This window comes from Mesoplodon densirostris, chromosome 2 (genome assembly GCF_025265405.1).
Source record: "Mesoplodon densirostris isolate mMesDen1 chromosome 2, mMesDen1 primary haplotype, whole genome shotgun sequence".
Lineage (NCBI taxonomy): Eukaryota > Metazoa > Chordata > Mammalia > Artiodactyla > Ziphiidae > Mesoplodon > Mesoplodon densirostris.
In genome coordinates, this window is record NC_082662.1 from 135938391 (window position 1) to 135963364 (window position 24974).

General features: G+C 42.7%; 1 protein-coding gene across 2 annotated transcripts in view; it reads right to left on the reverse strand.

Annotated features, from left to right (window-relative positions):
• KCNH1 (potassium voltage-gated channel subfamily H member 1) overlaps window positions 1–24974 on the reverse strand; it is a 420384-nt gene that overhangs the window by 236485 nt on the left and 158925 nt on the right. The window lies entirely within an intron of this gene.

The window sequence follows — 24974 nt, forward strand, 5'->3', positions numbered from 1 at the left end:
GAGAGGGTTTGGAGAAAAGGGAACCCTCTTGCACTGCTGGGAATGTAAATTGATACAGCCACTATGGAGAACAGTATGGACGTTCCTTAAAAAATTAAAAATAGAACTACCATACGACCCAGCAATCCCGCTACTGGGCATATACCCTGAGAAAACCATAATTCAGAAAGAGTCATGTACCAAAATATTCACTGCAGCTCTATTTACAATAGCCAGGACATGGAAGCAACCTAAGTGTCCATCAACAGATGAATGGATAAAGAAGATGTGGCACATATATACAATGGAATATTACTCAGCCATAAAAAGGAATGAAACTGAGTTATTTGTAGTGATGTGGATGGACCTAGAGACTGTCATACAGAGTGAAGTAAGTCAGAAAGAGTAAAACAAATATCGTATGCTAACACATATATATGGAATCTAAAAAAAAAAAAGAAGAAAAAAGGGTCATGAAGAACCTAGGGGCAAGATGGGAATAAGGATGCAGACCTACAGATAATGGACTTGAGGATACGGGGAGGGGGAAGGGCAAGATGGGACAAAGTGAGAGAGTGGCATGGACATATATATACTACTAAACGTAAAATAGATACCTAGTGGGAAGCAGCCACATAGCACAGGGAGATCAGCTCAGTGCTTTGTGACCACCTAGAGGGGTGGGATGGGGGGGTGAGAGGGAGGGAGATGCAAGAGGGAGGAGATATGGGGATATATGTATATGTATAGCTGATTCACTTTGTTATAAAGCAGAAACTAACACACCATTGTAAAGCAATTATACTCCAATAAAGATGTTAAAAATAAATAAGTAAATAAAATAATATTAAGGGTTGTGTAACATTTCATATTAAGTAATGAAATATTTTAAGAGTTGCATATTTATTTCATATTGTATATTTCACTCTAATTATATTGTGCATACATATACAAATATTTATGTGTTGAAAAACAGGAAACACACATGGAAAAACACATGTTTAACCACTGTTAAAAACTTTAACAGTGGTTATTGCTGCACTGTCAAGTTATGGAATTACAGGCAATTTTTGTTATATTTGTATATATTTTTGTTACACTTATATTTACTTTACAATTACAAAAAATAGTTTTTAAGATAAAAATAAAGAAACAGCTGAGAAGAATAAAGAACTGAGATTCGGTTTTCTCAGGAAAGTTACAAATTCTTGGAAGGCTACATCACTTCCCTCAGGCCAGGGATAGAATCAGACACAATGTACTTAATCACAGTCAGTCAAAGAATCTCAGAGCCAGAAGAAGCCTGATTTCACCTGGTCAAGCCTCCTCCTTCCAGTCCCACCGGGACAGGCCTATTCTCCGAATAGTAGTTCTCTAGGGAATAGCACTGTGGTAGGGGCAGGAATACCAGTGTAGACATCTGTACAATGGGGTCTGACACCCAGATAAGCCACCAACTTCCTATGTGAATGCGGACAATGCAGCTACCTCTTAGTTCCCTTGTCTAGACAATGTGGGAGGTGGACTGGAAGAGCTCTACATCTTCTCCAAATGCTCATGTACTTTTATCTCCAAAGGGAACTGAAACATATTACAGAAGCTATACACTCAAAACCTCAAAACTCCTCTTCCAAAGTGATTCCAAGGTGTAGGGAAAGGAGATTTCCACTAAACTTTTCCTACTTCTATTAAAAAGCAAACAAACAAGCAAATGGCATAAAGACATTCCTTTGAACTAAGACTGCGGTCTCCCTTACGTACCAAAAATCCAGCAGCAGAATGATGCCCATCACCAGGTAGAATGAATGACTTTTCACTATCCTAAGGACTGGACAGTTTCCAGGTCACTGCTATTCTCTTTTGTCCTCCATACCCTTAATGACAACCCCCAAGGGTTAGGATACGTCACAGACGGAAGGAAACCATGTAAATGCTTTCTAGTGAGTCTGTGTCAGAGGCTCACCAAGGGTGCTTTCTTCTCCTGGGCACATAGCTAACCACATTTCCCAGCCTCTTTCCATCTGGGTGCGTCTCTGGAACTAGTTCTGGCCAGTGGAATGTGAGGTGAAATGAGTGTCACTTCCAAGCCAAGACAGCTAAAAGTTAAGTGTGCTTTCTCTACAAGCTTTTTCTTTCCCCTGGCATGTGTTCCTTGAGGCCAAATACTGAAGATGGTGGATGTACAGCATGGAAGGGGCCTGGGTACCTGGAAGACTATGTGGAACACCCCCTCCCCCCCAAATCATTTTGAAACCTATTGTGATGTCAATAAAAAAAGGAACCTCTGAAGTAAGCCACTGAAACTTTTGGGGATATTTGTTACAGCATCTATCATTAGCTGTCTCTGACAAATGAACACACAAACCATATGGAGCATAGCCTTGGCAATAAAAACCACAGATCAGGTTACCACAAATTATTTCACTGAGGTAGGGGTGAAGGAGGTAGGATTAATTGCCCTTTAACAAACAAACAAACAAACAGGGACTTCCCTAGTGGCACAGTGATTAAGAATCCGCCTGCCAATGCAGGGGACATGGGTTTGATCCCTGGTCTGGAAAGATCCCAAATGCCGCAAAGCAACTAAGCCCATGCACCACAACTAAGGAGACTGCGCTCTAGAGCATGCGAGCCGCAACTGCTGGGCCCATGTGCCACAACTACTGAAGCCTGTGCACCTAGATCCCATGCTCTGCAACAAGAGAAGCCCACGCACTGCAACAAAGAGTAGCCCCCTGCTTGCCACAACTAGAGAAAGCCCGCACGCAGCAACAAAGACCTAACTCAGCCAAGAATAAAATAAAAATTAAAAAAAAAATAACAGTTTTGTAGCCATAAAACTCACAAGAGAAATAATCATTTCTGGCCCAATATACACCTGCAAACAGATAATAATGGGTTTTTCTAGGCCAAGGGACTACATCCCCAGGGTCGGTTCATCCAAACTGCTAACTATGATGAAGTTTACTGTTGGCATGTCCAGTATTCATCCCCTGGATCCCCTTTTCCCTCCATGTGCTTTTCTCAAAAATCTGCCATGAGAAAATCCTCATATTAAGGTGTAAAAGACTAAAGAGGGTAAATGGATATCCTCTCTCCACAGAGTATTTGCATTTTATCACAGGGAAACCAGCTTCCAATAGTGGAATTAAAAGCACCCACAGCCGGGATGAAGGAGATATTTTGGGAGGCAAAGGAGCCTTTTTGATGACTCAGAAATCAAACACATATAAGCAGCCACTTATTCACCACCTCCTCATAAGGAGGTTCCTGAAATCATCTTTCAAAGCAGTTCTACTCTGAAGAACTTACTACCCAGGGCAAAATGACTGCCTCGTCATTTTTTCCTCACTCATATTCAACCCAAAGCAACATTTATGGAGAACGGACTATGTACTCCATGTGCTAATGCTACAGGGAAGAGATTAAAATGGTGCTGTCTTTGTCTTCTTGCTCACTATTGCATCTTCAGTGCCTGGCATGTGGAGGATGCTTGATAGAAAGAAAGGAGAGAGGAAACAAAAGCCTAATAACTAATGAGAGATAATAAATAACTAATTAGTTATTAGCAAAAGCCTAATAACTAATATGATTAGTGAAGAGATACTTCTACCTAATAGTCACAGAACTTGAGAGCTAAGAGGGAGCATAGAAATCATCTAGTCCAGCTCCTCTGAGCCCAGCAAAGTCTTCTAGAGCTCCCTTAAGGAATGGTCATTCAGCCTCTCCTTGAACTCTCCCGTACCTCTTGAAGATCCCATTCTGGGGCAGGCATTCACAGAGATGAACAACTGGGTCCCATCACCTTTCACATCTCCCTTACGCTCCATCCGCACTTCATCCTTCTTCCCTTCTCCATTCCTTCCCAGTGGCCACCACATCACGTGCAACTACTACCCAAAGGCTGTGCTATCCTCTGGCCATATACTCCAGACAACACAAGCGTCCCAGACAGTGGATGCATACTGGCATCTCTGTGCCTGCTCCCTCAGCCCAGAATGCCCAGGTCCCCAATTTCTGCCAGCTGGTACACTAGTTATCCTTCAGGTCTGCCACTACCTCCACCCTACAGACTTCCATGACCACCCCGGAGTCACAACCGATCCCTCACCCCTCCATGTGTCCACGGTATTCTGTATCCATCACTTTGCATTAAAGTTTCCTATACCCGGTTCCCCAACTACATCAGAACTACATCTTCCTGAAGGTAGAAGCCATTTGTTATTCATTTTAGAAGCTTCTTATATTGGGTTGAATAGTGTTCCTCCCCAAATTCAAGTCTTTCCCAGAACTCCAGAATGTAACCTTATGTGGAAATAGGGCCACAAGTGCAGGTATAGTTAGTTAAGATGAGGTCATATTGGAATATGGTGGACCCAGAATCCAGTATGACAGGTGTCCTTATAAGACAAACACAGAAAGACACGTGTGACTATGAATGCAGAGGCTGGAGTGATATGTCTTCAAGCCAAGGAATGCCAAGGATTACCAGCAACACCAGAAGCTAAGAGAAAGGCATGGAACAGATTCTCTTCTAGAGCCTTCAAAGAGAGGATGGCCTAGCTGACACCTTGATTTTAGATGTCTAGCCTCCAGAACTGTGAGAAAATAAATTTTTGCTGTATTAAGCCACCCAGATCGTGGTAATTTGTCACAGCAGCCCTAGGAAACTAGTATATCTATACAAGGTTTAAAGCCAGCACCTTCTCAGAGAGGGTCTCAAATGTTTTCTAAACTAAATTGAAGAGTTTGGCTTATGAGAGAATTCTTTCTCATTTTAAAGAGCTTCTGGAACAATATAAAATAAGCACTTCCTCACTGTGTTATCTGTGTATACACAGATGCTCTATTACACGGTTTTGCATCAGTTCCCTCTTATTGCACTAACAGTTGGAATTCTAGCTGTTGAAAAGCATTTCAAGCTATTAATTTGGTTTTTTTTCCTTATTTGCCTGAAGTTCAGTGGATTAGATAAATAGAATATTCCAAACTTTTTAAAAATTTTAGTACGCTAAAAATATGACAGCACCATATGGTAGAGAATCATATTTCCCCAGGGACTTCTTATATCAGAAGTCCTGCCTCACATTTAGATAGTTCCAGAGAGTTCTTTATCAAAACCTTAAAGGTATGAAGAACCAAGGATTTCAAGTTGAGTCCACATGGCTGGAGGACAGTGAGAACCTGGGCTGGTGAGCCTCACCATTGAAGGCCAACAAGTACGCCTGGAAGGAAGCCTTCTGAAATCTCAATAACCTCAGGTGTAGTGATCTGGATGTTATTCAGATTGAAATGGACATGTGGTAATTATCAGATTCATTTGTGTGTGAACTATCAAGTTTTGCCTACTTACCCAGACCAAATTATTTTGTTAACTTGGGCTATACCTTGCCTCAACTAGCCATATTCACCAATCTTCTGCTCTTTTTTTTTTTCCTGTCGTACACATGAAAATAACACTGTCACAGACTGATGACAAACTGTTATGGAAAAGAACAACTCAGTCTTTCGGGTTATTGAAAAGTTTCCCCAGGCTTACAAGTCTGTGTGGTGCCCCATAGCATCCATAGCAAATTCTGCAGGTACACTCTATTTTTTTTTATTGCTTTCAACCTCACATTACTCAAAATTACTCTTCTCCCACATCCTCCTCCAGCTAAAGGTCTCCTTCATATGCTTCCTCAGAGTCCTCTAGAATCTATCCTCATGCATAGAGAAATTCCCAGCCTCAGGATTTTCATGGACTTTCCCCACCACCTTTCTGCTTTAGTTGAAACTGGCTCTCCCATGCACCTTGCTTTTCCCCATCCTGGAGTTAGGAGTAGGGAGTTTCAAACTCCACACTTCCATCTTCCCGATAAAAGTTGTTTGACACTCAAAAAAAAAAGAAAAAGAAGCTTGCCTTCTCGCCTTCTTTAAGATTCATGCCATCCAGCAATACCACCTCCTCATTACTGTCATCTGATTATTGATAGTTAACATCTATTGAATGCTTACAAATATGTCAGAACTTGGGCTTCATCTTTTATTAATTATCCTATTTATCAACTTCTCTGTTCCTCCCTTTCATCACCTGGCTGCCAGCCCATCATCTGCTATCAGCATGGGAAACTTTAATGTTCATGGGGAAAAATCATTCAACACTCCAGTCTCTCTACTCCCAGTGACCTTCACCCCCGCCTCCACATCCTGGGCCTGGTCATCACTGGGAACCGCTCCATCTCTTAAATCTTACACACCAGCATTCAACACAATGACTACACACTTCCATTCCTCCCACTTTCTCCTTTATCCCATCCAACCTGCTCTTGGGCTTCTCTTTCATATCTCTATCACCATCTTTTTTTCCCAACCATCAGCTGTCTCCAGATTTCACCTCCTTTCGCATCATACTCGACCCTGTTACATCACTTCAAGTACCCTCCCCCCACCCTCACAATCTCTCTCCTTGCCCTCCCGCCCCATTTGCCCTGCCAAACCCAGCAGCGCAGGGACTGGGCTATCATTTCCATTCTCATCTAAGTCCCCAGATGTTTCTCACCCATCCTTCTCCTCTTCCATCGAGCAACCCCCTCTCCCATTCCCATCAACAGCTATTCCAAATCTTCACTACTCTCTTCAAGATCCCACCTGACCTGTGCCTTCTTATTCTCAGCCAACATATCTCCCCATTCAGAGATAGAGCAGAGGCCATTAGTATTAATTCTCATCTACATTCCACCTTCACAAACACGAGCATGATGCACCATCCTTCCACACTGGACCAAAACTCACTCCTCACCCACCCAGGACCATCATCCCATCAACCATTCACCCTTCCCTCTATTCCCTTCCTTTGTCTTTAAATCTCCCCTTCACAGACTCATTTCTCTTGACTATAATCATACTACCATCTCTAGTCCTATGCAAGTCTCCAGATATATTAACTCTCCTTCTCTTCCTGAAACCATAATCAACACACAATGGCTCAGTTTCCTCATCTCCCAACCCACTGTACTCAAATGTCTACTCGCACCACTTCCCAGAATCTACTGTCTCAGAGGTCACCAGTGACCTTCTAATTGTCATACCTTCAGCGTTTGATACCTGTAATGGGCATGTGACATTCTTCATGGCCACACAGGGTCTACACTGTCTGCCTATGTTTGGGGAATCACCATCTTACAAAATAGAGCTCACCTCCCACCCAGAAGTTGAAGGCACCATAAACCTTCCTCTGCAGCTTCCTTTGCAGCTAATGGACAAGCACATGACCTAGAACCCGCCCATCAGAGACACCCACCCCAGTCGCTGGATGGTATCCAATGGAGGAACTGTGCAGGACCCCTTTTGCAAGAGCATGGCAGCATCACCCAGTTCCCAGAGGCAGCAGGAGCGATTCTGGAATTGATACCCAGGGTCCACTGATGTGCTGTCAGCACTGCACGTCTCGAGTCCATGTCCAGTATCAACAGCAGTGGTATGTTCACTGGACCAGCTCTGCTATATGATCTAGGGCATTGTTCCTAGCAGCATAGCCTCCAAATGTTTTCTGTACTTAACATCCTTTTTTTTTTTTCTCAAGTTCTAGAATTTATATACCAGTGCTATTCTCAACAGACACAAACTGAAAATCACTCATATTGTAATACACATTGGAATAAATTAATTAATAGTTAAATGTTTACACTATGGAATCCTATGCAACAGTGGCAAAGCATGATCACAACAACAGGCAACCATCTAGGTATATTCACAAACAACATAAGGAATAAAAAAGCCCAGTCCAAAAGTGATTATCCTGTGTCATAACTGAATAACTTTTTTCCTCCTTACATTAGCCAGACTTGAGCCCTGACTACTACCACAATGTGGGATGGACTCTCCTCCCTTAGTTGCCACAACATGTCTTTTTTTTTTTTAACATCTTTATTGGAGTATAATTGCTTTACAATGGTGTGCTAGTTTCTGCTTTATAACAATAATTCCCCAAAGCATTGCTCTTGGCCTTTTTCTCTTTGCAATATACCCCTTTCCCTGGGCAGCTGCATCCATTAATGTGGCTTTAATCACCATCTATATACTAACTACCTGTAAATCCATCTTTCCAAACCAGACATTTCTCCTGACTTTAAGACCCCTATGGGCATGTCACTGGCATACCTCATGGCTTCCTCAGTCTGACATGTCTAACCCTCAGCCCAGCTCCTATTCCCCAGTTTGGAGAATGTGCCCAAGGTATACAGTCTCCCAATTGAAAAACTAGATGTCTTCATCTTAGCTATGCAAACTTTTCATTGAATGTTCTGTTGTTTTATTTTGTTTATTTATTTATTTATTTTTTTGCGGTATGCGGGCCTCTCACTGTTGGGGCCTCTCACTGTTTTGGCCTCTCCCGTTGCGGAGCACAGGCTCCGGACACTCAGGCTCAGCAGCCATGGCTCACGGGCCCAGCCGCTCCACGGCATGTGGGATCTTCCTGGATCGGGGCATGAACCCGTGTCCCCTGCATTGGCAGGTGGACTCTCAACCACTGCGCCACCAGGGAAGCCCTTGAATGTTCTTTTTACAAGGGTGATGTTAAGGCATATCAGTATTCCAATGCATAACTTGCTGCCATTTGGATAAAAATAGAAAAATATTTTCTTGTCTATACATATAATATCTATGGAACTATACATAAGATACCAGAAACACTGATGGTCCCAGGAAGGAAGATTCTTCATTGTAATATCCTTTTGAATGTTATACCATGTGAATTTTTGTTTACCCCAAAATTTTAAAAATTAAATTATAAAAATAATTAAATACAAGTTTTAAAATATGACCCAACCCTGCTTAGAACCATTCAATGGCTTTCATTGCCTTCTGAATAAAATTCCATTAGTTTAGCAAAAAAAAAAGGCCTTTGTAATTTGGTCTTGGATGGCTTCATCATTCACTGCTTCCCTCCCAGGCATCCTCTGCCTTAATCATATCAAATTATTTGTGATTCCACAATCACACTATGCCCTCATGCCTTCACACATGCTGTTCCTTCAGACTCAAGCACTATTCCCCTGGTTGTCTGCCTGGCCAACCCTTACCCATCCTTAAGGACATTTCTCAATACCCCAGTGGTAGGATGAGTCACATATTTATTACTAAAATTGTGACTGTATCAAGTTTAAAAGTAGTTCACCTTTTAAAATAAATATTAGAGTGAACTCAAATTTATCCCAATAGTAGTATTACTCTCTTGTTTGAATTCTAATTTGCTTTCTTGACCCATAGAAAAAGGAGTATAGATAGGCACAGTGGCACCCTAGAAACTGTGGATCTGATATCATATTCAGGAACATAATCCACTGAGTGTCTGTGATGGTTAATTATATGTGTCCACTTGACTGGGACACTGGGTGCCCAGATATTTGGTTAAACATTATTCTGGGTGTGTCTGTGAGGGTGATCCTGGAGTGAGATGAATCAACAGACTGGGTAAAGCAGATCACTCTCCCTAGTGTGGACAGGCCTCGTCCAATCCACTGGAGGCCTGAATTGAACTAAAAGTCGGATAAGGGAGAATTCATGCTCTCTGACTGCTTTCAAGCTGGGATATCAGTCTTCTCCTGCACTCAGACTAGAAGTTAACCACCTCTCCTGCATCTCCAGCTTGCAAATGGTGGATTATGGGGCTTCTCAGCCTCCATAATCACCATAATCCAATAATCCTGATCATAGATAGTGATAATATTTATTTTTATATATTTATAATATGTATACATCCTACTGGTTGCTTCTCTGTAGGTCCCTGACTAATACAGGGTCTTAGTGGGAGAAAGGTTGAGAACTGCTAGTCTAACACATAACACAGTCATCTCTCCCGTGATGCCTTTCCTGATACCCACAGGCAGAGTTTGACATGCCCTGCACTAGATTCCTGTGACTGGTCCTTGATTCATTCTTCCAACAAATACTTACTGAGCACCTATAATATGAAGCAAACATGGTTTCAAACACTGATAATAGATCAGTGATGAACTAGACCAATATCCTCACCCTTCTAGCACTTTCATTCAATTGGGAAAGACAGACAATAAGCAAAATAAATAAAATAAATGGTATGTTATATGTTATGACAATAAGATGAAAAACTAGCAGGAAATGAAAATAAGGAGCGCCAGGAAGAGGGGGTGACACTCAGTGTTAAATAGGGCTGTGAAGGAAAACTTCACTGAGATCTTGGCATTTAAGTAACAGTTAGTGGAGATGAGAATTTGAGCCACCAGAGCATCTAAGGGAAGCATGCTCCAGACAGAGGGAGCAGCAAGTACCAAATGTCCTGGGGTAGGAAGGTCACATGGTCTTTATATTAGGCTGGCAGGCCCTTGAGATCAGGAAACACACCTTCCATGAGAGTAATAGTTAATTATTTTGATTTAATGAAAATAGCAATTTATTGAGCACTTACTAAGTGCCAGACACAGTAAGGGCTTTACAAGCATTATCTCATTTAAACCTCTTAATCTTGTGAGGTAGGTATATTATATATCCAATTTACAGATGAAGAAACCGATAGAATTGTTGGTCCAGAATCACACAGGCAGAAAGTAGCAGAGCTGCAATCTGAACGCTGACCAACAACTGACTCCCAAGATTATGCTTTTAACCCTCTGCTCTAAAGACTCCACCTTTACTTTCCTGTCTTTTGCGTTCTAGCATCTTGCAGATGTTCAATAAGTGTTTGTTGAATGGAAACTCACCCTGAGACTTCCTCCAAGGAGAAGTGACAGTAGGAAGTCTAGCGGTCTGTTATAAGGATTTACTACTTTATTAACAGAGCTTGGTTGGTTTGTTATCTTTAAAACAGAGATGACTTCAAGAATAAATGTTCCACGACGATCCCACCACTCTGAGAACTGCAGGTCTATTTTAACTGCAAAATGGAATAAACTGGCTTACCAGATCTTATTGGAGGTTACTCCCTGAAGCTTAAATATAACTTGCTTCCCTTTCATTGCTTCAAAATTTTACTTTAGTCTCATTTAATTTGATTCTGTCATTTCCTGAAAACAGTACAGGAAGACATAGCCCAGAGCTACCAGTGATATAAAACCAAGGCAGACGCAATCCCCTGCCCTCAATGCCTGCAATCAGACCACAGAGAAGAATACAGCCTGCAAATGACACAGCCTGAAAACACAGACTGCAATGTGGCAGCAAACACAAGTTAGCTGCCACTATAAAGACTGAAAGAGCACAAGTCTGGTGGCGGTGCATAAACGGAATTTGCTTCTAGTTCACCTAACAGGTCTGTGGACCATATTCAGGGGAAGGATGTGGTTAGGAAGTGTAGGGGAGCTTTTAGCCAGAAATGGGATAGCTTGCAACCTTCCATTCGTTTAATCCAATAATGTATCCAAAAGGCACATCTGCAGTCTTCTTAGAAAACAATCACTAAAGGAAGTTTAGAAATTTCGCTTAAAACCATCCACTTTCTTTCTGTTTACAATTCAAACCACAAAATGAACTGTGTATTTAGTTGTGATGTTATACCATCAGGCTCTTTTCCTTTCTAGAGGCTCCAAAAATGGAAATCTTTATCATTGGCCAAATAAAATCCAAAGGATATAGTATACAGAATCTGGTTTTATCAAGCCATTCTCTGTCTTTCTCAGAATAGTAATCTCAGGTTTTCTTCTTCCAGGGAAGTGAAATGAATCCAAGTAGCCTAGACTGTACTTTCTCTCCTATGATGGAAGCAATAAAATTATGTTGTGTCTACAAGTCTGATATTGCTGCAGAATCAGCCATGCCCTCAATCTGCTTTAGGCTGATTTAAATTATCAGAGAATTTAAGTCAAATCAATGGCACAGGTGAAAATCCCAGTGGCTTCCAGGAGGGTCACGTCTGTAGGAGTTTTCAGCACTGGGGCCCAAGTAGGGCACTGGTTCACAAATCATTGCCTGTCCAGAGCTCTTGACAGGAAACAACACTGATATTATGAAAGCATCATCTTAACTAGTAACATGTGAAGACTCAGTTGGGCCTCCAGACCACAGGTGATAACACTAATTCATGGAGAGGAGAGGTGCAGATCATTCCCTATGCAATCTAATTTGGCTTAAAAGACACCCTCTTTCCCCAGACATGATCCACTTCATTCTCATCTTCACCCAAAACCAAGCTTCAAAAATACCCCAGAAGACCCCAAAAGCTATAAAGTAGCCCCCAAATGTATAGCCTCAGGACAAGCACTAGGAACGTGGGGTATGGCCTTGAGGCCTCCACCAGGGTGGCGAGGAGGGATGACTCATGCAGCTGGTTTAGATGTGGGAAAGGTTCCTGAGGTCTGGGGAGCCTGGCAGAGCAAACAGCAGGCCAGTAGCCCACACACCCAGGCTGTATCTGTGAGAACTGGGGCAGGTGTGAAGTATTCCCAGAGCTCAGGAACTAGCTCACCTGCATTGAGCAAGCAAAAGCCCCGGGGGACAGAGCATTTTAGGACAAGAGCTACACAAGCTGCTGGGCACGCTTCTGAGGGACCACAGGGAACTCAAAGAAGGGTCCCTGGCGTAGGCTATGGGGTCGGCTTAGCCCCAGGACACTTCTCGATGTTACTGACACACAGGGCACTGAGAAAGGGATGGGGAGGAACAGAAGACTCTCAGATGACAGCATGGTCCTAACTTCAGGGATTCCTAGGTTTAAGGTACTAAGAACTCCCTTTTGGCTAGAAGAAGGGTCTGTGCTTCGCCTTTAATATTGTTCATGGTTTTAACTCTGTCCCGTCTTCACAATACATTGAAAGCCCTCAAGGGCTATTCCTCCTTGCAGCCTCAGCAGTGAGTGGTGATGGGATCATTCTAGACTCTTCCGTTCCATGAAGCAACTGACAGACACAGAGTTTCACTCTACTAACATCTGGCCCTCTGAGAGTAAGTCTCTGTAGGAATATTGTAAGGAAAAGTTGTGGCTCCTTTAAGAGGCTTCTGGTAAGTACAGAGCGCCAAACTTTATGGAAGCAGGTGGAAGTAAGTAAAGATAATCACCATTCTGTGTGGTTAAACTAATCAGCAGCTACAACTTTGGGGAAAAAGAGAAGCCACAGAGAAAAGAAATTATTTTCTCATTAGAAAAAAAAAAAGGCCACCATGAGGAGGTCCCATGTACATGCAAAGCCACATACAGGACTCAGGCTTGGAGCCAGGCCCTGCCTCTGCCATGCTCTTACTAACTCTGTGACCCTAGTAGGTTACTCAACCTCTCTGAGCCTCATTTCTTCACCTGTAAAGCGGAGGAAATGCATTTACACAGGGTTAATGTTCACAGAAGTATTAGCTGTTGTTGTCATTACTCAAGAAATGGTCGGCTTGCTTTCCTTCAGCTGTAAAAATTCAGCCAAAAAGAAAAAGTCACAAAGGGGAGAAACTATTTGCCCTCAGCAAAAAGGAGAGAAAGGATCTGAAAGGTCAGAAAGAAGTCACCTCTAGGTGGAGATTAATAAAGAGGGAAAATAATACCCCTTCTCTGAAAAGGTGCAAACAAGCAGTCAAAGGTACTCAACAGTCAAGGATGTACGCTTAGGAAAGCAGGCAGGGGTCCTGACCTTGTGCTCTGGACACGCAGAGCCCCAGGGCTAAGTGAAAGTCAGTCTCGCCTGATGTTGGGCTGCAACCCGCAAGCTTTGTAACTGCCGAGCCTCAAGACCGAAGAAAGAGCCCAGAGACAGCAACAGAGACATCAATGGATTACTGGACAAGGGACTCTTACGCAGGCTGAGGCAGAAGGTCCTGAGCAACACCACATCATACACAGCAGGCAGCAGGCAAAACACGGCAGCATTGCAGGCTAGCATTTATAGGGGAAGTGACGGTCAGGTTGGCTCATCAGTTACCAGGGAAACCAGCAGCTGGGGCACGTCCCTCACAGCCCCTCAGGTTAACGACCAACACAAGGGCAGATGTCTTCCTTTAATAAGCTAGCAGGTGGACCTGTTCTGGCTTAATCATTAGAAGAATCGCTAGCTGGGGTGGGGATAAGCACGCTCATGTGAGTAGGGTACAGGTGAAGCGGGGACTGGTTCAGAGGGCATACAAAGAGCAAGAGAACAGCCATGTTGAGTGGCCTGGCCATACACCTGATAAGGATATGAAAGCCCGAGGATATCTGGAAAACTAATACAACACAACTTACACCTAGGTATTTGTATTTCTAAATGTGCTTTAAAGATCTAGCACTTTGACTACAATGATTAGAAATTATTAAAATAACAAACATGCCACCTAGAAGTTTATTGTGATGGAAAAGTAGTGTATAGACCCTGACCTGTCAACCCCATGCTGCTAAGTCATAACAAATAATAACCACAATAATTCATTAAGCACTTGCAATATGCCAAGCAGTCCTAACTCTTATATGCATTAACTCACTTGATTCTTATAACTAGCCTATAGGATAAACAGTATAATTCTCTCCATTTTATATACATGTATGGACTTTTTATGAATTAACTGAGGGACAAGCAACCATGGGGGATGATGAGTTGCAATCAGATTTTAAAAACAAGCAATAAAATCAAACCCTTGGGCTTCCCTGGTGGAGCAGTGGTTGAGAGCCCGCCTGCCGATGCAGGGGACACGGGTTCGTGCCCCGGTCCGGGAGGATCCCACATGCCACGGAGCGGCTGGGCCCGTGAGCCGTGGCTGCTGAGCCTGCGCGTCCAGAGCCTGTGCTCCGCAACGGGAGAGGCCACAACAGTGAGAGGCCCGCATACCGCCAAAAAAAAAAAAAAAAAAAAAAAAATCAAACCCTGCCGCGGCTGTTCCAAAGACAAAACGAGCCTGCTCTTTTCCTCCATTCACTCAGGAAGTCCTCCCCCAAAGCCAAATTGGCAATAGTAGGAGAGACTGATGATTGCCACCTTCTCTTCTAGCAGCGAGTAGGCTGTGTGTATATACAGCAAGTAGCAGAATGAAAAAGTAAAAAACAAAAGCAGTGGTAGAATGAAAAGATGATGCTCCTTCCATCACCTAAAAACCAACGACACGAGAAAGCTTAGATTTGAACTGTGCTGTATTTGTACAGACTGAGGACTCTGGGCTCTTAAGAGGTGACCAACCTGCAGACAGGCAGGATGGCATCCCAGCACTACCCAGGACACTACCTCATGCATGTTCCTTGGAGACCCCATAAATATAGGTTCCCCACACATAACAGTCCCAGTGACAGGAAACTGGCTCCAGTTCTTTAAGTGCTGTTTATTATTCAAATCACTTCACCAAAGCCACTGATGCCCAGAGAGGGGAAGAGACTAACCCAAAGGTCAGTGTCCAAGCTGGGGCCATTTTGCAGGTCTTCCAACTCTCAGCTGGTACACAGAGCTATAGTGAGGCTACAGCAAAAAAATTCATAGGAACATCTTTTGGAAACTTAAAATCTAAATCTCTACAAGTGAGTGCTGTTGGTATTATTTATAAATGGTTTTTTAAAGTCATGATGCATTTATAGACAGTAATTTAAGTCCCTTCCTGGTGACAGTGGGACAGTCCCATATTTATACAGAAAAGAGCTCTCAGCTGCAAAGGCCTCCAGGCAAGCGAACAGAGCCACGGTTCTCCAGCCCAGAAAGCAGATGGCCAAAGGAAGCTGCCAAAGGGTGGGACCACTAAATGGCCCAAACCTAAATGCAGGACATAAGCCTCACTCAGGAGTCCTGGGACGACAGACGTTTGGATCAGGAGGGGACCCCAGGGATCACAGAACCCACATCCACCATCTTACAGATAAAAAAACAAAGGCGCAGGGAGAGCTCACTGTATCCATGAAACAAAGATTCCCCATTCTCCCCTCTGCAGCCCCCAGAAATCTCAGAATTACTTCTCTCTCTAACATACCCTATCCCCTTCCCTGTTTCATTTTTCTCCAGAGCATTGATAGTAGTTCCTCCTTACCTGTGGGGGTACATTCCAAGACCCCTAGTGAATGCCAGAAACTGCGGATAGAACCAAACCCTATCCAGTTGATCCTTGAACAATGCAGGGATTAGGGGTGTCAATCCCCCGAGCAGTCAAAAATGTGTGTATATCTTTATGGTTAGCCTTCCATATCCACTGTTCGGCACTGGCGGATTCAACCAATTGTGGATTGGGTAGAACCACAGTATTTATTTTTAAAAATCTGCATATAAGTAGACCCACACAGTTCAAACCCATGATGATCAAGGGTGAACTCTATATACTATATTTTTTCCTATACATGCATGCCTGTGATAAAGTTTAATTTATAAATTAGGCACAGTAAGAATATCCGAATTGCCAGCATAATGACTCTTGTATTTGGGGGCCATTATTAACTAAAATAAGGGTTACTTGAACACAAGCACTGGGATACCATGATGCTACGACAGCCAATCTTGTAACTGAGGTAGCTACCAAGTGAGTAACGGACAAAGGGATGATCCATGTCCAGGGTGAGACAGAGCAGGATGGCTGGAGATTTCATCACACCACTCAGAACAACACACAATTTAGAACTTAAAAACCACTGTTTCTTTCTGGAATTTTCCATTTAATATTTTTGGACCACACTTGGCCAAGGGTATTTGAAACTATGGAAAACAAAACCACAGATAAGGGGTAGGGGTGGAGGGGACTACTGTATAGGCTTTGCATTTTATATATTATAGGCGTTATGCTTGTTTATTGACTGCTCCCCATACTAGAAGGTAAACACCATGCTGAGGAGCACTGCTGTATCCTCAGCACCTAGAACACTGCAACAAGCTCTCAGTAATGATCAGTTGAATGGATGGATACATTGCATCCACCTAGCACTTAAGAGTTTACAAAGTATTTCCATGAACATTATCCCTTGGTTTTCATTAAATAACTGAAAATGTCTTAGAGGAAGCACCACATGAAGGTCAGACTTTATATCTCCCCCTGGTGTTGGAGCAGGTCCTAGTGGCCTGAGGCAGGGCTTGTACTTTCCTGGGGGAATTAGGGAGTACTGGGCGGGAAAGCAGCCCCAGCATACCTGGCTGTCCTGGAAGCCAGGGAGCAGACCAGTCTTCCTGAGGGAGGCAAGATGCCCTTCCCCTCACTGGTGAAAGCCTGGGGGCAAAACCATGTTTTAGAATTGTAAATCCTTTTCCATTTGCTTCACTCAGGACCAAAACTAGGACACTAGTTTGTGAAGCGGACAATCACTGGGACACTCCTGGCTTTAGAAACTCCTGTAATACTCATCCAGCTTTAGATGCAAACTACACGGCACTGCCTTCTCTGGGGCATCCACTTCAGCCCAAAAGACAGATCTCACAATAATCAAGGGAGTATCATGTCTCCAGATTTGTGTTTTATTCTCCACCTGGATTATTCTCAGGCATGTGTCTAAAACTTCTACCGTTTTTCAATAAAAACCAGCTCAAACAATACCTCTTCAAGGAAGCCTGGTCTGAATCTCTCCTTCCCCTGCCCCTCCGCCCCTCTCTGTAATCTCTTCCCACTGAATTCCCGCAGCATTTGGTACCGTTATTACAACATTCATCATGTCCTACCTTTTACCAAAGGTTTTTCTATCTTGACCTCCTATTACATATATAAACCCTTTCTTAGCAACAGAACATGTTCCTTTCACCTAGATATGTCCCTAAGGCATCCAGCACAGACCCAGCACATGGCCGGCATACAGTAATTGATTCCTGAATGATCATGAACACATGATTAGCTATTGGGAGGAACATGAGAAGTTATAGCTAAAACCCTACCCTTATCCTCAGGCCTGCATCCATCCAGGGCTCTCTGACTGAATTTGACCTACCTGTTTCTACCATCTTACACTAGTTTTATCAAACGACTCTCCCGCACAAAAAGCCATTTGTTGGTATTATAAACTGATTGCTTCTTTGAGAATGTACTACCCTCAAATCATATCAAGACACTTCAAAGGTCATTTCCCAATAATCCTTTTACTGGACATTAATAGATGAAAAAAAAATCTGAAAGACAGAAAACACCCATTCCAGAATGCTGGATGTTATCTTTGGCTTGGTTCCTCCTTGTCTCTCATTCCCCACATACAGGCAATCGTGCAGTTCTATTACTTGTGCCTCTACCTGTTTCCAGAACCAGTCCAACTTTCTCCATCCTCATCAACATGATGGTCTGTCACCTGGATTGCTGACCCAGCTGCCCTAACTGGCCCTTTGCCTCCAAGCCCACCCCTATCTAATTCACCCTCCACGCTGCAACCCCATTATTCTCTTTAAAAGGCAATTCTGGTCACACTCCTCTCCTGCTCTGGCTCTTCAACGCCCTCATGATATACAGTCCATGCTCCCCAGTGGGGCACACAAGTCCCTGGTGATCTGGCCCCTACCTGCCCCTCCTGCCTTCTCTCTCCCCTCCTCACACACCTACAGTCCAGCCACACTGAACAACCTGAATTCCTCAGACACACCAGCTCTGTCTTACCGCCTTCCCTTCACATAGACTGGTCACCCTGCCTGAAACGATGTCTCCTCCCACCGTCCTCTTCTTGCTTTTCACCTGGTTAACTCCCTACTTATCCTTTATTTTAAGACTCTTCCCTGAGCTCCCAGCCAAGGCAGCCTGCTGCCAAGCATCCAGACGGCATCCCCGTGTACTCTCACTGTGTGCTATCACAGCCAGCTTACCTGTCCCCCGCCTTGCCTCCCATACATGACTTAGCTTCTTGACAGCAGAGGGCCTGTCAATTTCAACACCAAATCCCCAGAACCTACTTGGCCTGTGCCTGGTGCTAACAGGAACTCCACAAATAACTATGAAATGACGTTGGAAATTAGATCAGCCTCTGAGGAGGCAGCTTCTGAACAAGGGTGAGACTGTTACCCCCCATATCCACAGCTCAATCCCTACCCCCATTCACACCATTGGAATGCTGAAAAGCAAATTTAAAACAAATCTAAATGCTCCTTAAAATAAATGAAAGGGGCTTCCCTGGTGGCGAAGTGGTTGAGAGTCCGCCTGCCGATGCAGGGGACACGGGTTCATGCCCCAGTCCGGGAAGATCCCACATGCTGCAGAGCGGCTGGGCCCGTGAGCCATGGCCGCTGAGCCTGTGCATCCGGAACCTGTGCTCCACAACAGGAGAGGCCACAGCAGTGAGAGGCCCGCGTACCGCCAAATAAATAAATAAATAAATAAATAAATGAAAGACAAAATAAGTTAATATATGTTATGTTCACTGAGACACTACGGGTCAAAGTGAAGAAACGGGGACAACCTACATATCCAACAATAGAAAAAACAAAAGCATAAAAATAACTTTATATTAACTTTGGAAAAATTATATAATTATCAGAAGAACATATTGTAACATAAAATAAATAAGGGATTTGGGGTCAGAAATCCTGACTTTACTTGCTTGCTATCTGTGTGACCTTGAGTTTATCACTTAATCACCAGGTCTCCCTCTTATCGCATGGGTTGTTGTGATAATAAAACAAGACAATGGATATAAGGGCATTTTTACATTTTTAAAACACTATACAAATACAAGCTCTTTCAAATTATAATTATGATGACTATTACAGAAAAATATTTACGACACAAAATGAGAAAAGCTGTGTACAGACATGTGTACAACTATGTAAATTACATGTACGTTTAGATAAAGACTGGAAGGAAATGAGCAGAAATGAAAAAGTAGTGGATTAGGGCAGGGGTCAGCAAACATTTTCTGTAAAGGGCCACACAATAAATATTTCAGGCTTTGGAAGCCATACAGTCTGTCACAACTACTCAGCTCTGCCCATGTTAGCCCAAAGCAGCCAAAAATAATACATTAACAAATGAGCATGACTGTGTTCCAATAAAACTTTATTTATCAACACTGAAATTTGAATTTCATGTCATTTCACATATGACAAAACATCATTCTTCTCTTCTGGCTTTTTTCAACCATTTAAAAATGTAAAAACTATTCTTAGCTCACAGGCAATACAAAAACAGGTGGTGAGCAGGATTTGGCCAGATGGTGACAATTTGCTGATCCCTAGGTTAGGGTAATATATAGTGAACTATTTTCTTTTAGTATAATTTTCTTTAATATTGTTACATGATTTTTATATTTAAAGGGGGAAAAAAGATACCATGAATTCCCTGGGGTCTGCCGGAGCCATTAAAAACTGACCACCCTCAAATTCAAACATGAGTCAGTTGGACCTCATTTCCTCTGTGAACCCATGTCCCATAACAAGCCATCACAGCCCCAGAAGTCTAGCCTCATCTCTCCTTGGAGACTCTCATACAAGACTTGCTGATTCCTTAGCTTCGGCATTTCAAGTTCCTGTCTAAGGTCTTAACCCAAATCTGACTGAAACCAAGCAGGACCCTGTGGGGCATGGAAGCCTTTCTGTGTCCCTCATTTCCTGTTTGTAGGGAATAGACTCCAGCATCTATGACCTTCCCTGAGTTCCAAAGAGCAGATTTGAACAGTTGCTAATCAGGGAAGGGAGGGGATGCAGAGACAAGGGAGGAGCAGCCAAGAAACAATAGTGCAGCCTTGGGGCAGGGTCCTGGTGCCCCCTCAAGGGATACACATAACAATATCTTTGAGCTCTTCTACAGAACTAAAACCCCCAACAAATGGAAGTTGTTAGCATTCTTCATTCCAGAGAAGACCACCTGAGGCCAGATTAAAGAAAGGCAGGCCCTACACATACTCTGATCCTTATCAGCAACCCTGCCCTTGAACCACTGCTATAAAACTCCTCACCAAATCCCCCTGGGTTGGGACATACAGTTTTTGAGGGCACAAGCCCACTGTGTCCCCCTTTGCCTGGCAAAGCAATAAAGCTCTTCTTTTCTACTTCACCCAAAACTCTGTCTCCGAGATTCAATTCAGCACTGGCGCACAGAGGCCGAGTTTTCAACATCATGACCAATTTCATCAAGACCAAACTCTAGGCTACCTTCTCCAAGGAGTCTTCCTGAGTGACCACAATCCAAATAGGTCACTCTTTTGCTTTATTATGTAATTTGACTATAGGGTTATTCTTTTACATTGTTTCCAATTGTTACATCCCAGTGTGTTTTCTCTCCCAACAAGATACTAAGATCAAGGGCAGGACCCATGCCTTCTGCTACTTTTCCACCTCCCATAGAGCTTCCTAGAGGACTTCACAAATGTTAGTTGAATAAATGGTGAGAAGAGAACCCAGCCAATGAATGGGGTGCATCAGCAAATGGTCCAGGTTTCTGCTGTTGACTTTAGTAACGATATGATTAGCACTCTCTGCAGATCTTCCACAACGAGCCATATCGCCCATTGTAATTGTTCATCTGGTCATTATATTGGCACATTCCAAGCTGCTGCAAAAGTAATTATATTCTGTTCACAGAACCACCCACCTCAATTATAGGCCTTAGCATCAACATTATGAGATAACATTATATAAAGATGCTATGAATCATTCGGCTGGGTATAGAGAGGATTTTTAAAAGAAAGAATGGTGAAGCCTGTGAAGCCTGCTTTAATCAAATACAGTATTCTTCTGAAATCAGAAGTCAGTGAGGAAAAGATTATCAAGCTACACAGACACAGAGCAAGAATGAAAACAGATGTGATGAAATAAAGTTTGTATTTTAAGGCAAGATGAGAAAAATTTAAACATAAAATTTTTCTCTGCCCCTTTGGGCCTCCTCCTTTCCTGCTACTGTGCATTGTGCATCTGTATTATGCATTGAACAGACCTATGAAACAGCAGGAATACCTGCTCAACCATAAAGATCAATTTTTCTTCTTCTGGTGTGAACCGTGTAACTCTTTAGAGATAACATTCTTTTCTTAATCTTATAAGGGGTCATGATGACCCACCACTCGACTTGTATGTGCAGACATCTTTGGTAAACTTTATGTACAATGCCAATATATCATTTCCCTTAAAAATAGTGATTGGTGCAGAACAGACTGGGTCAGACACTGGGGAGATACAGGGCTGCATCTAACGGAATTTCTTAGCTTAAATACGTACTTAAGACCTTATTAATGTTACTAGCTATATCATTACTTCCATTCTGCCTATTTTACAAGATTATTATTTCCTGCATTACCAGATGTGTGACTGAGCCTTCAATAAAAGTAAGGATGACTAAGCGACTTGAAATGATCAACCAAATATATAGTTCTATAAGATCAAGGATTGTAACAGTTTAACTCTGGATAAGGGAGGAAGCAACAAGAGGGAACCATTTCCTGGGCCATAACAGACTAGTAAGACAGACAGTCCAGAGGCTTTTGGCTAGTAAAAAGCCAAAAGGGCCTCGTCCAGTAACAGCACATTGAATGGCTATCAATGAAATCCTCATCTGACCTGGGAATGAGCATTCCTAGTGCCAAGGGGTAAACTGGTCATGAAATGCCTCCCAAACCTTGGTCCAAATTAAGGCCAAAAGGGAGGGGATTATAAAATAATGAATGTTGTCCACCAGCCAGTTCTACAAGAATCAAGTCATTAGCCACTACAGTCACTGACCTACAACACACCCTGAAAGGAATTAAGGGTGAAGATCAGAATGAGGCATGGGAAAACTGGCAAAACTGGTCCTCAGATAGTTAGATATCTGCAGGAGAAAATTTTATGAACCCCGTTTCTTGCATCTTCCCATATTCAGAAAAGCACTAAAACCATTAACCAAGATGTCTGTTCCTCTGCCAAGATGTGTGCTTGACTGCATGTACCCCTTAGTGAAAATCACATATATACTGGCCTCCCCCATTATCTCTTAGGAACAGTTCTCAGAGCTCTCTGAGAGACTGTCTTCCAGGTTAAAACCCTCAGGTTGACTCAAATAAAATTTTTCATTTCTTTCTTATGATGATCATTGATTAATTTTTTTGTCAACAGATGTATAAGCAGGAGGTGAGTTTCTTCCCTTGTGCATGTACCCCTACCTCCAGGTAATAGAACCCCTACAGAGCGCCACCTACTGCTCAGCATGGGGAGTGTAAGTGGGAAGCTGACAGCTGCTATTTCTCACTTCTCAGGAGTTGAGATATCTCAAGGAAAGGCCCTAAACAAGTACCCAAAATGTCTCCAGTTCCTTGTACTAGCTGCTACATACTGGACTAATAACTAGTGTGCCAAATACTGTGCTAAATGTTTTACATGCATCATCTCATTTTATCTTCACCATAACTCCATGAAATTGGTACATTTATCCTCATTTCAATAAAGATGCAGGAACAGCTGACACTAGTTTAAGAGGTCTACTTATTCTGTGGCCCCAATATACCAGGAACTGTGCACTGGGGATCAAACGTTAAGCAAATCAGACAAATCAGACAATCTCTACGTTCATGGAGCTTACCTTCTAGTGGGAGAGGCAAAAATAAATAAATAAATAAAGGTTTAACAAAATAATATTTAAATATGTAAAGTTCTATAAAGGACATAAGTTGGTTACATGGGGAAAGGACCATTTCTAATGAAAGGGAAAGGGGAGTTTCCCCAGATAGCCTCAGCCTAAACAAAAAGTTAGAATCTCTGCAGACTCAAACAGCACACTCCAGACTCTGGAGGGTTGGGAACGAGGCCACTCTGATCTCAGAAACCCCACGAGAAGACCCCTTGTGCAACGTAAAAAGAGGGAGAAACATATGCCTGTGCAAATCCAGAAAATCTGGAAAAACATACAAAGGAAAGTACATATAGGGTTTGTAAAGCACGGGATCCAGTGGAAAAAGTGAAATGGAAACCCTTACATTAACGTACATCAAAGAGAACGTTCTTGATGCTTTAATGTACCATCTGAACCTGGTACATGTAATTTATGCACCAGGGCAGGACTGCTGTGATGATGCTACTAGATGCTGTGACATCTGCTCGTAACTTGTTGGATTAAGCTGTCTGGCAGAAGCAGTTTCTTTCCAGACATTTTGCTGGTCACAGTCCTTGGGGTTAATGGGATAAGCTTTCCTCAGGCAAAGATATGGGATAAATGGGATATTGGTAATGGGATAAAGACCAGAAGATTACGTTTTTTCTGTAATGGTGTTATTTTATTAAAATATTAAATATTAAAATATTAAAGCATTATTGTAACTATTGACTAGTTATTATATAGGCCGTTCAGGGAAAGGGCAAAAGCAACAATAGCTACCTTGGTACAAGCAGAATAGCTCCCCAACTGATTCAGGCGCCCTCCCCTGCACTCTCTTGAATGAAATCAGCAATATGCCATACACTGTATATGCTATATATACACTATATATATACACTATACATACTCTCTCTCTCTCTCTCTCTCTCTCTCTCTATATATATATATATATATATATATACACACACACACACACACACACACACACACACACACACACACACACACACACACACACTATATGCCTTGGTCTTCCTCCTCCTCTCATCACCTCCCCTCTCCACCAGCACCCACTCCCACTCCCGTATCTGAGGCTTTTCCACTTCACCAGGTTATACTAATTTCTAAAATCTCAAACATTGCCATACTCACCTCTGGCCACAAACCCCTTCCAGCTCCTTCACACCTTTATTCCTACTTCACCAGTCCTTGAAACACATCAAATGCACTCTAACTCTTTCTTTTTACTGTGGTCCATAACTCTTTAATGATGTAACTTCCTTCCCCATGTACCTTGACCTTATTTATCCATCAGTTCATCCAACAGATATTTATGGGGTCCTTACTATGTGTGACCTGGGCATGGGATATGGGGTCACACATACACATAGTAAGGACTGGCCACTTCTTTCTGGAGCTTACAGCTTTGGGGAGGAGACTAATAAGACTCATAGTACAGGGAGGAGATGAGACCATAGGGACATCTAAACTAGAACAGAGATTAAAGTTCAGCATTCCCATTGCCCTCAAACAGTCATCTTTAATATCCAGCCATTTGTCTTTCTACTCCATGCTCCCAAAAGTCCACTAACCTTGGATATTTGGGATCAATCCAAAAATTCACTCTTAGAGAAAAATCACACAAACATGCTGATTGTTCTTACTGC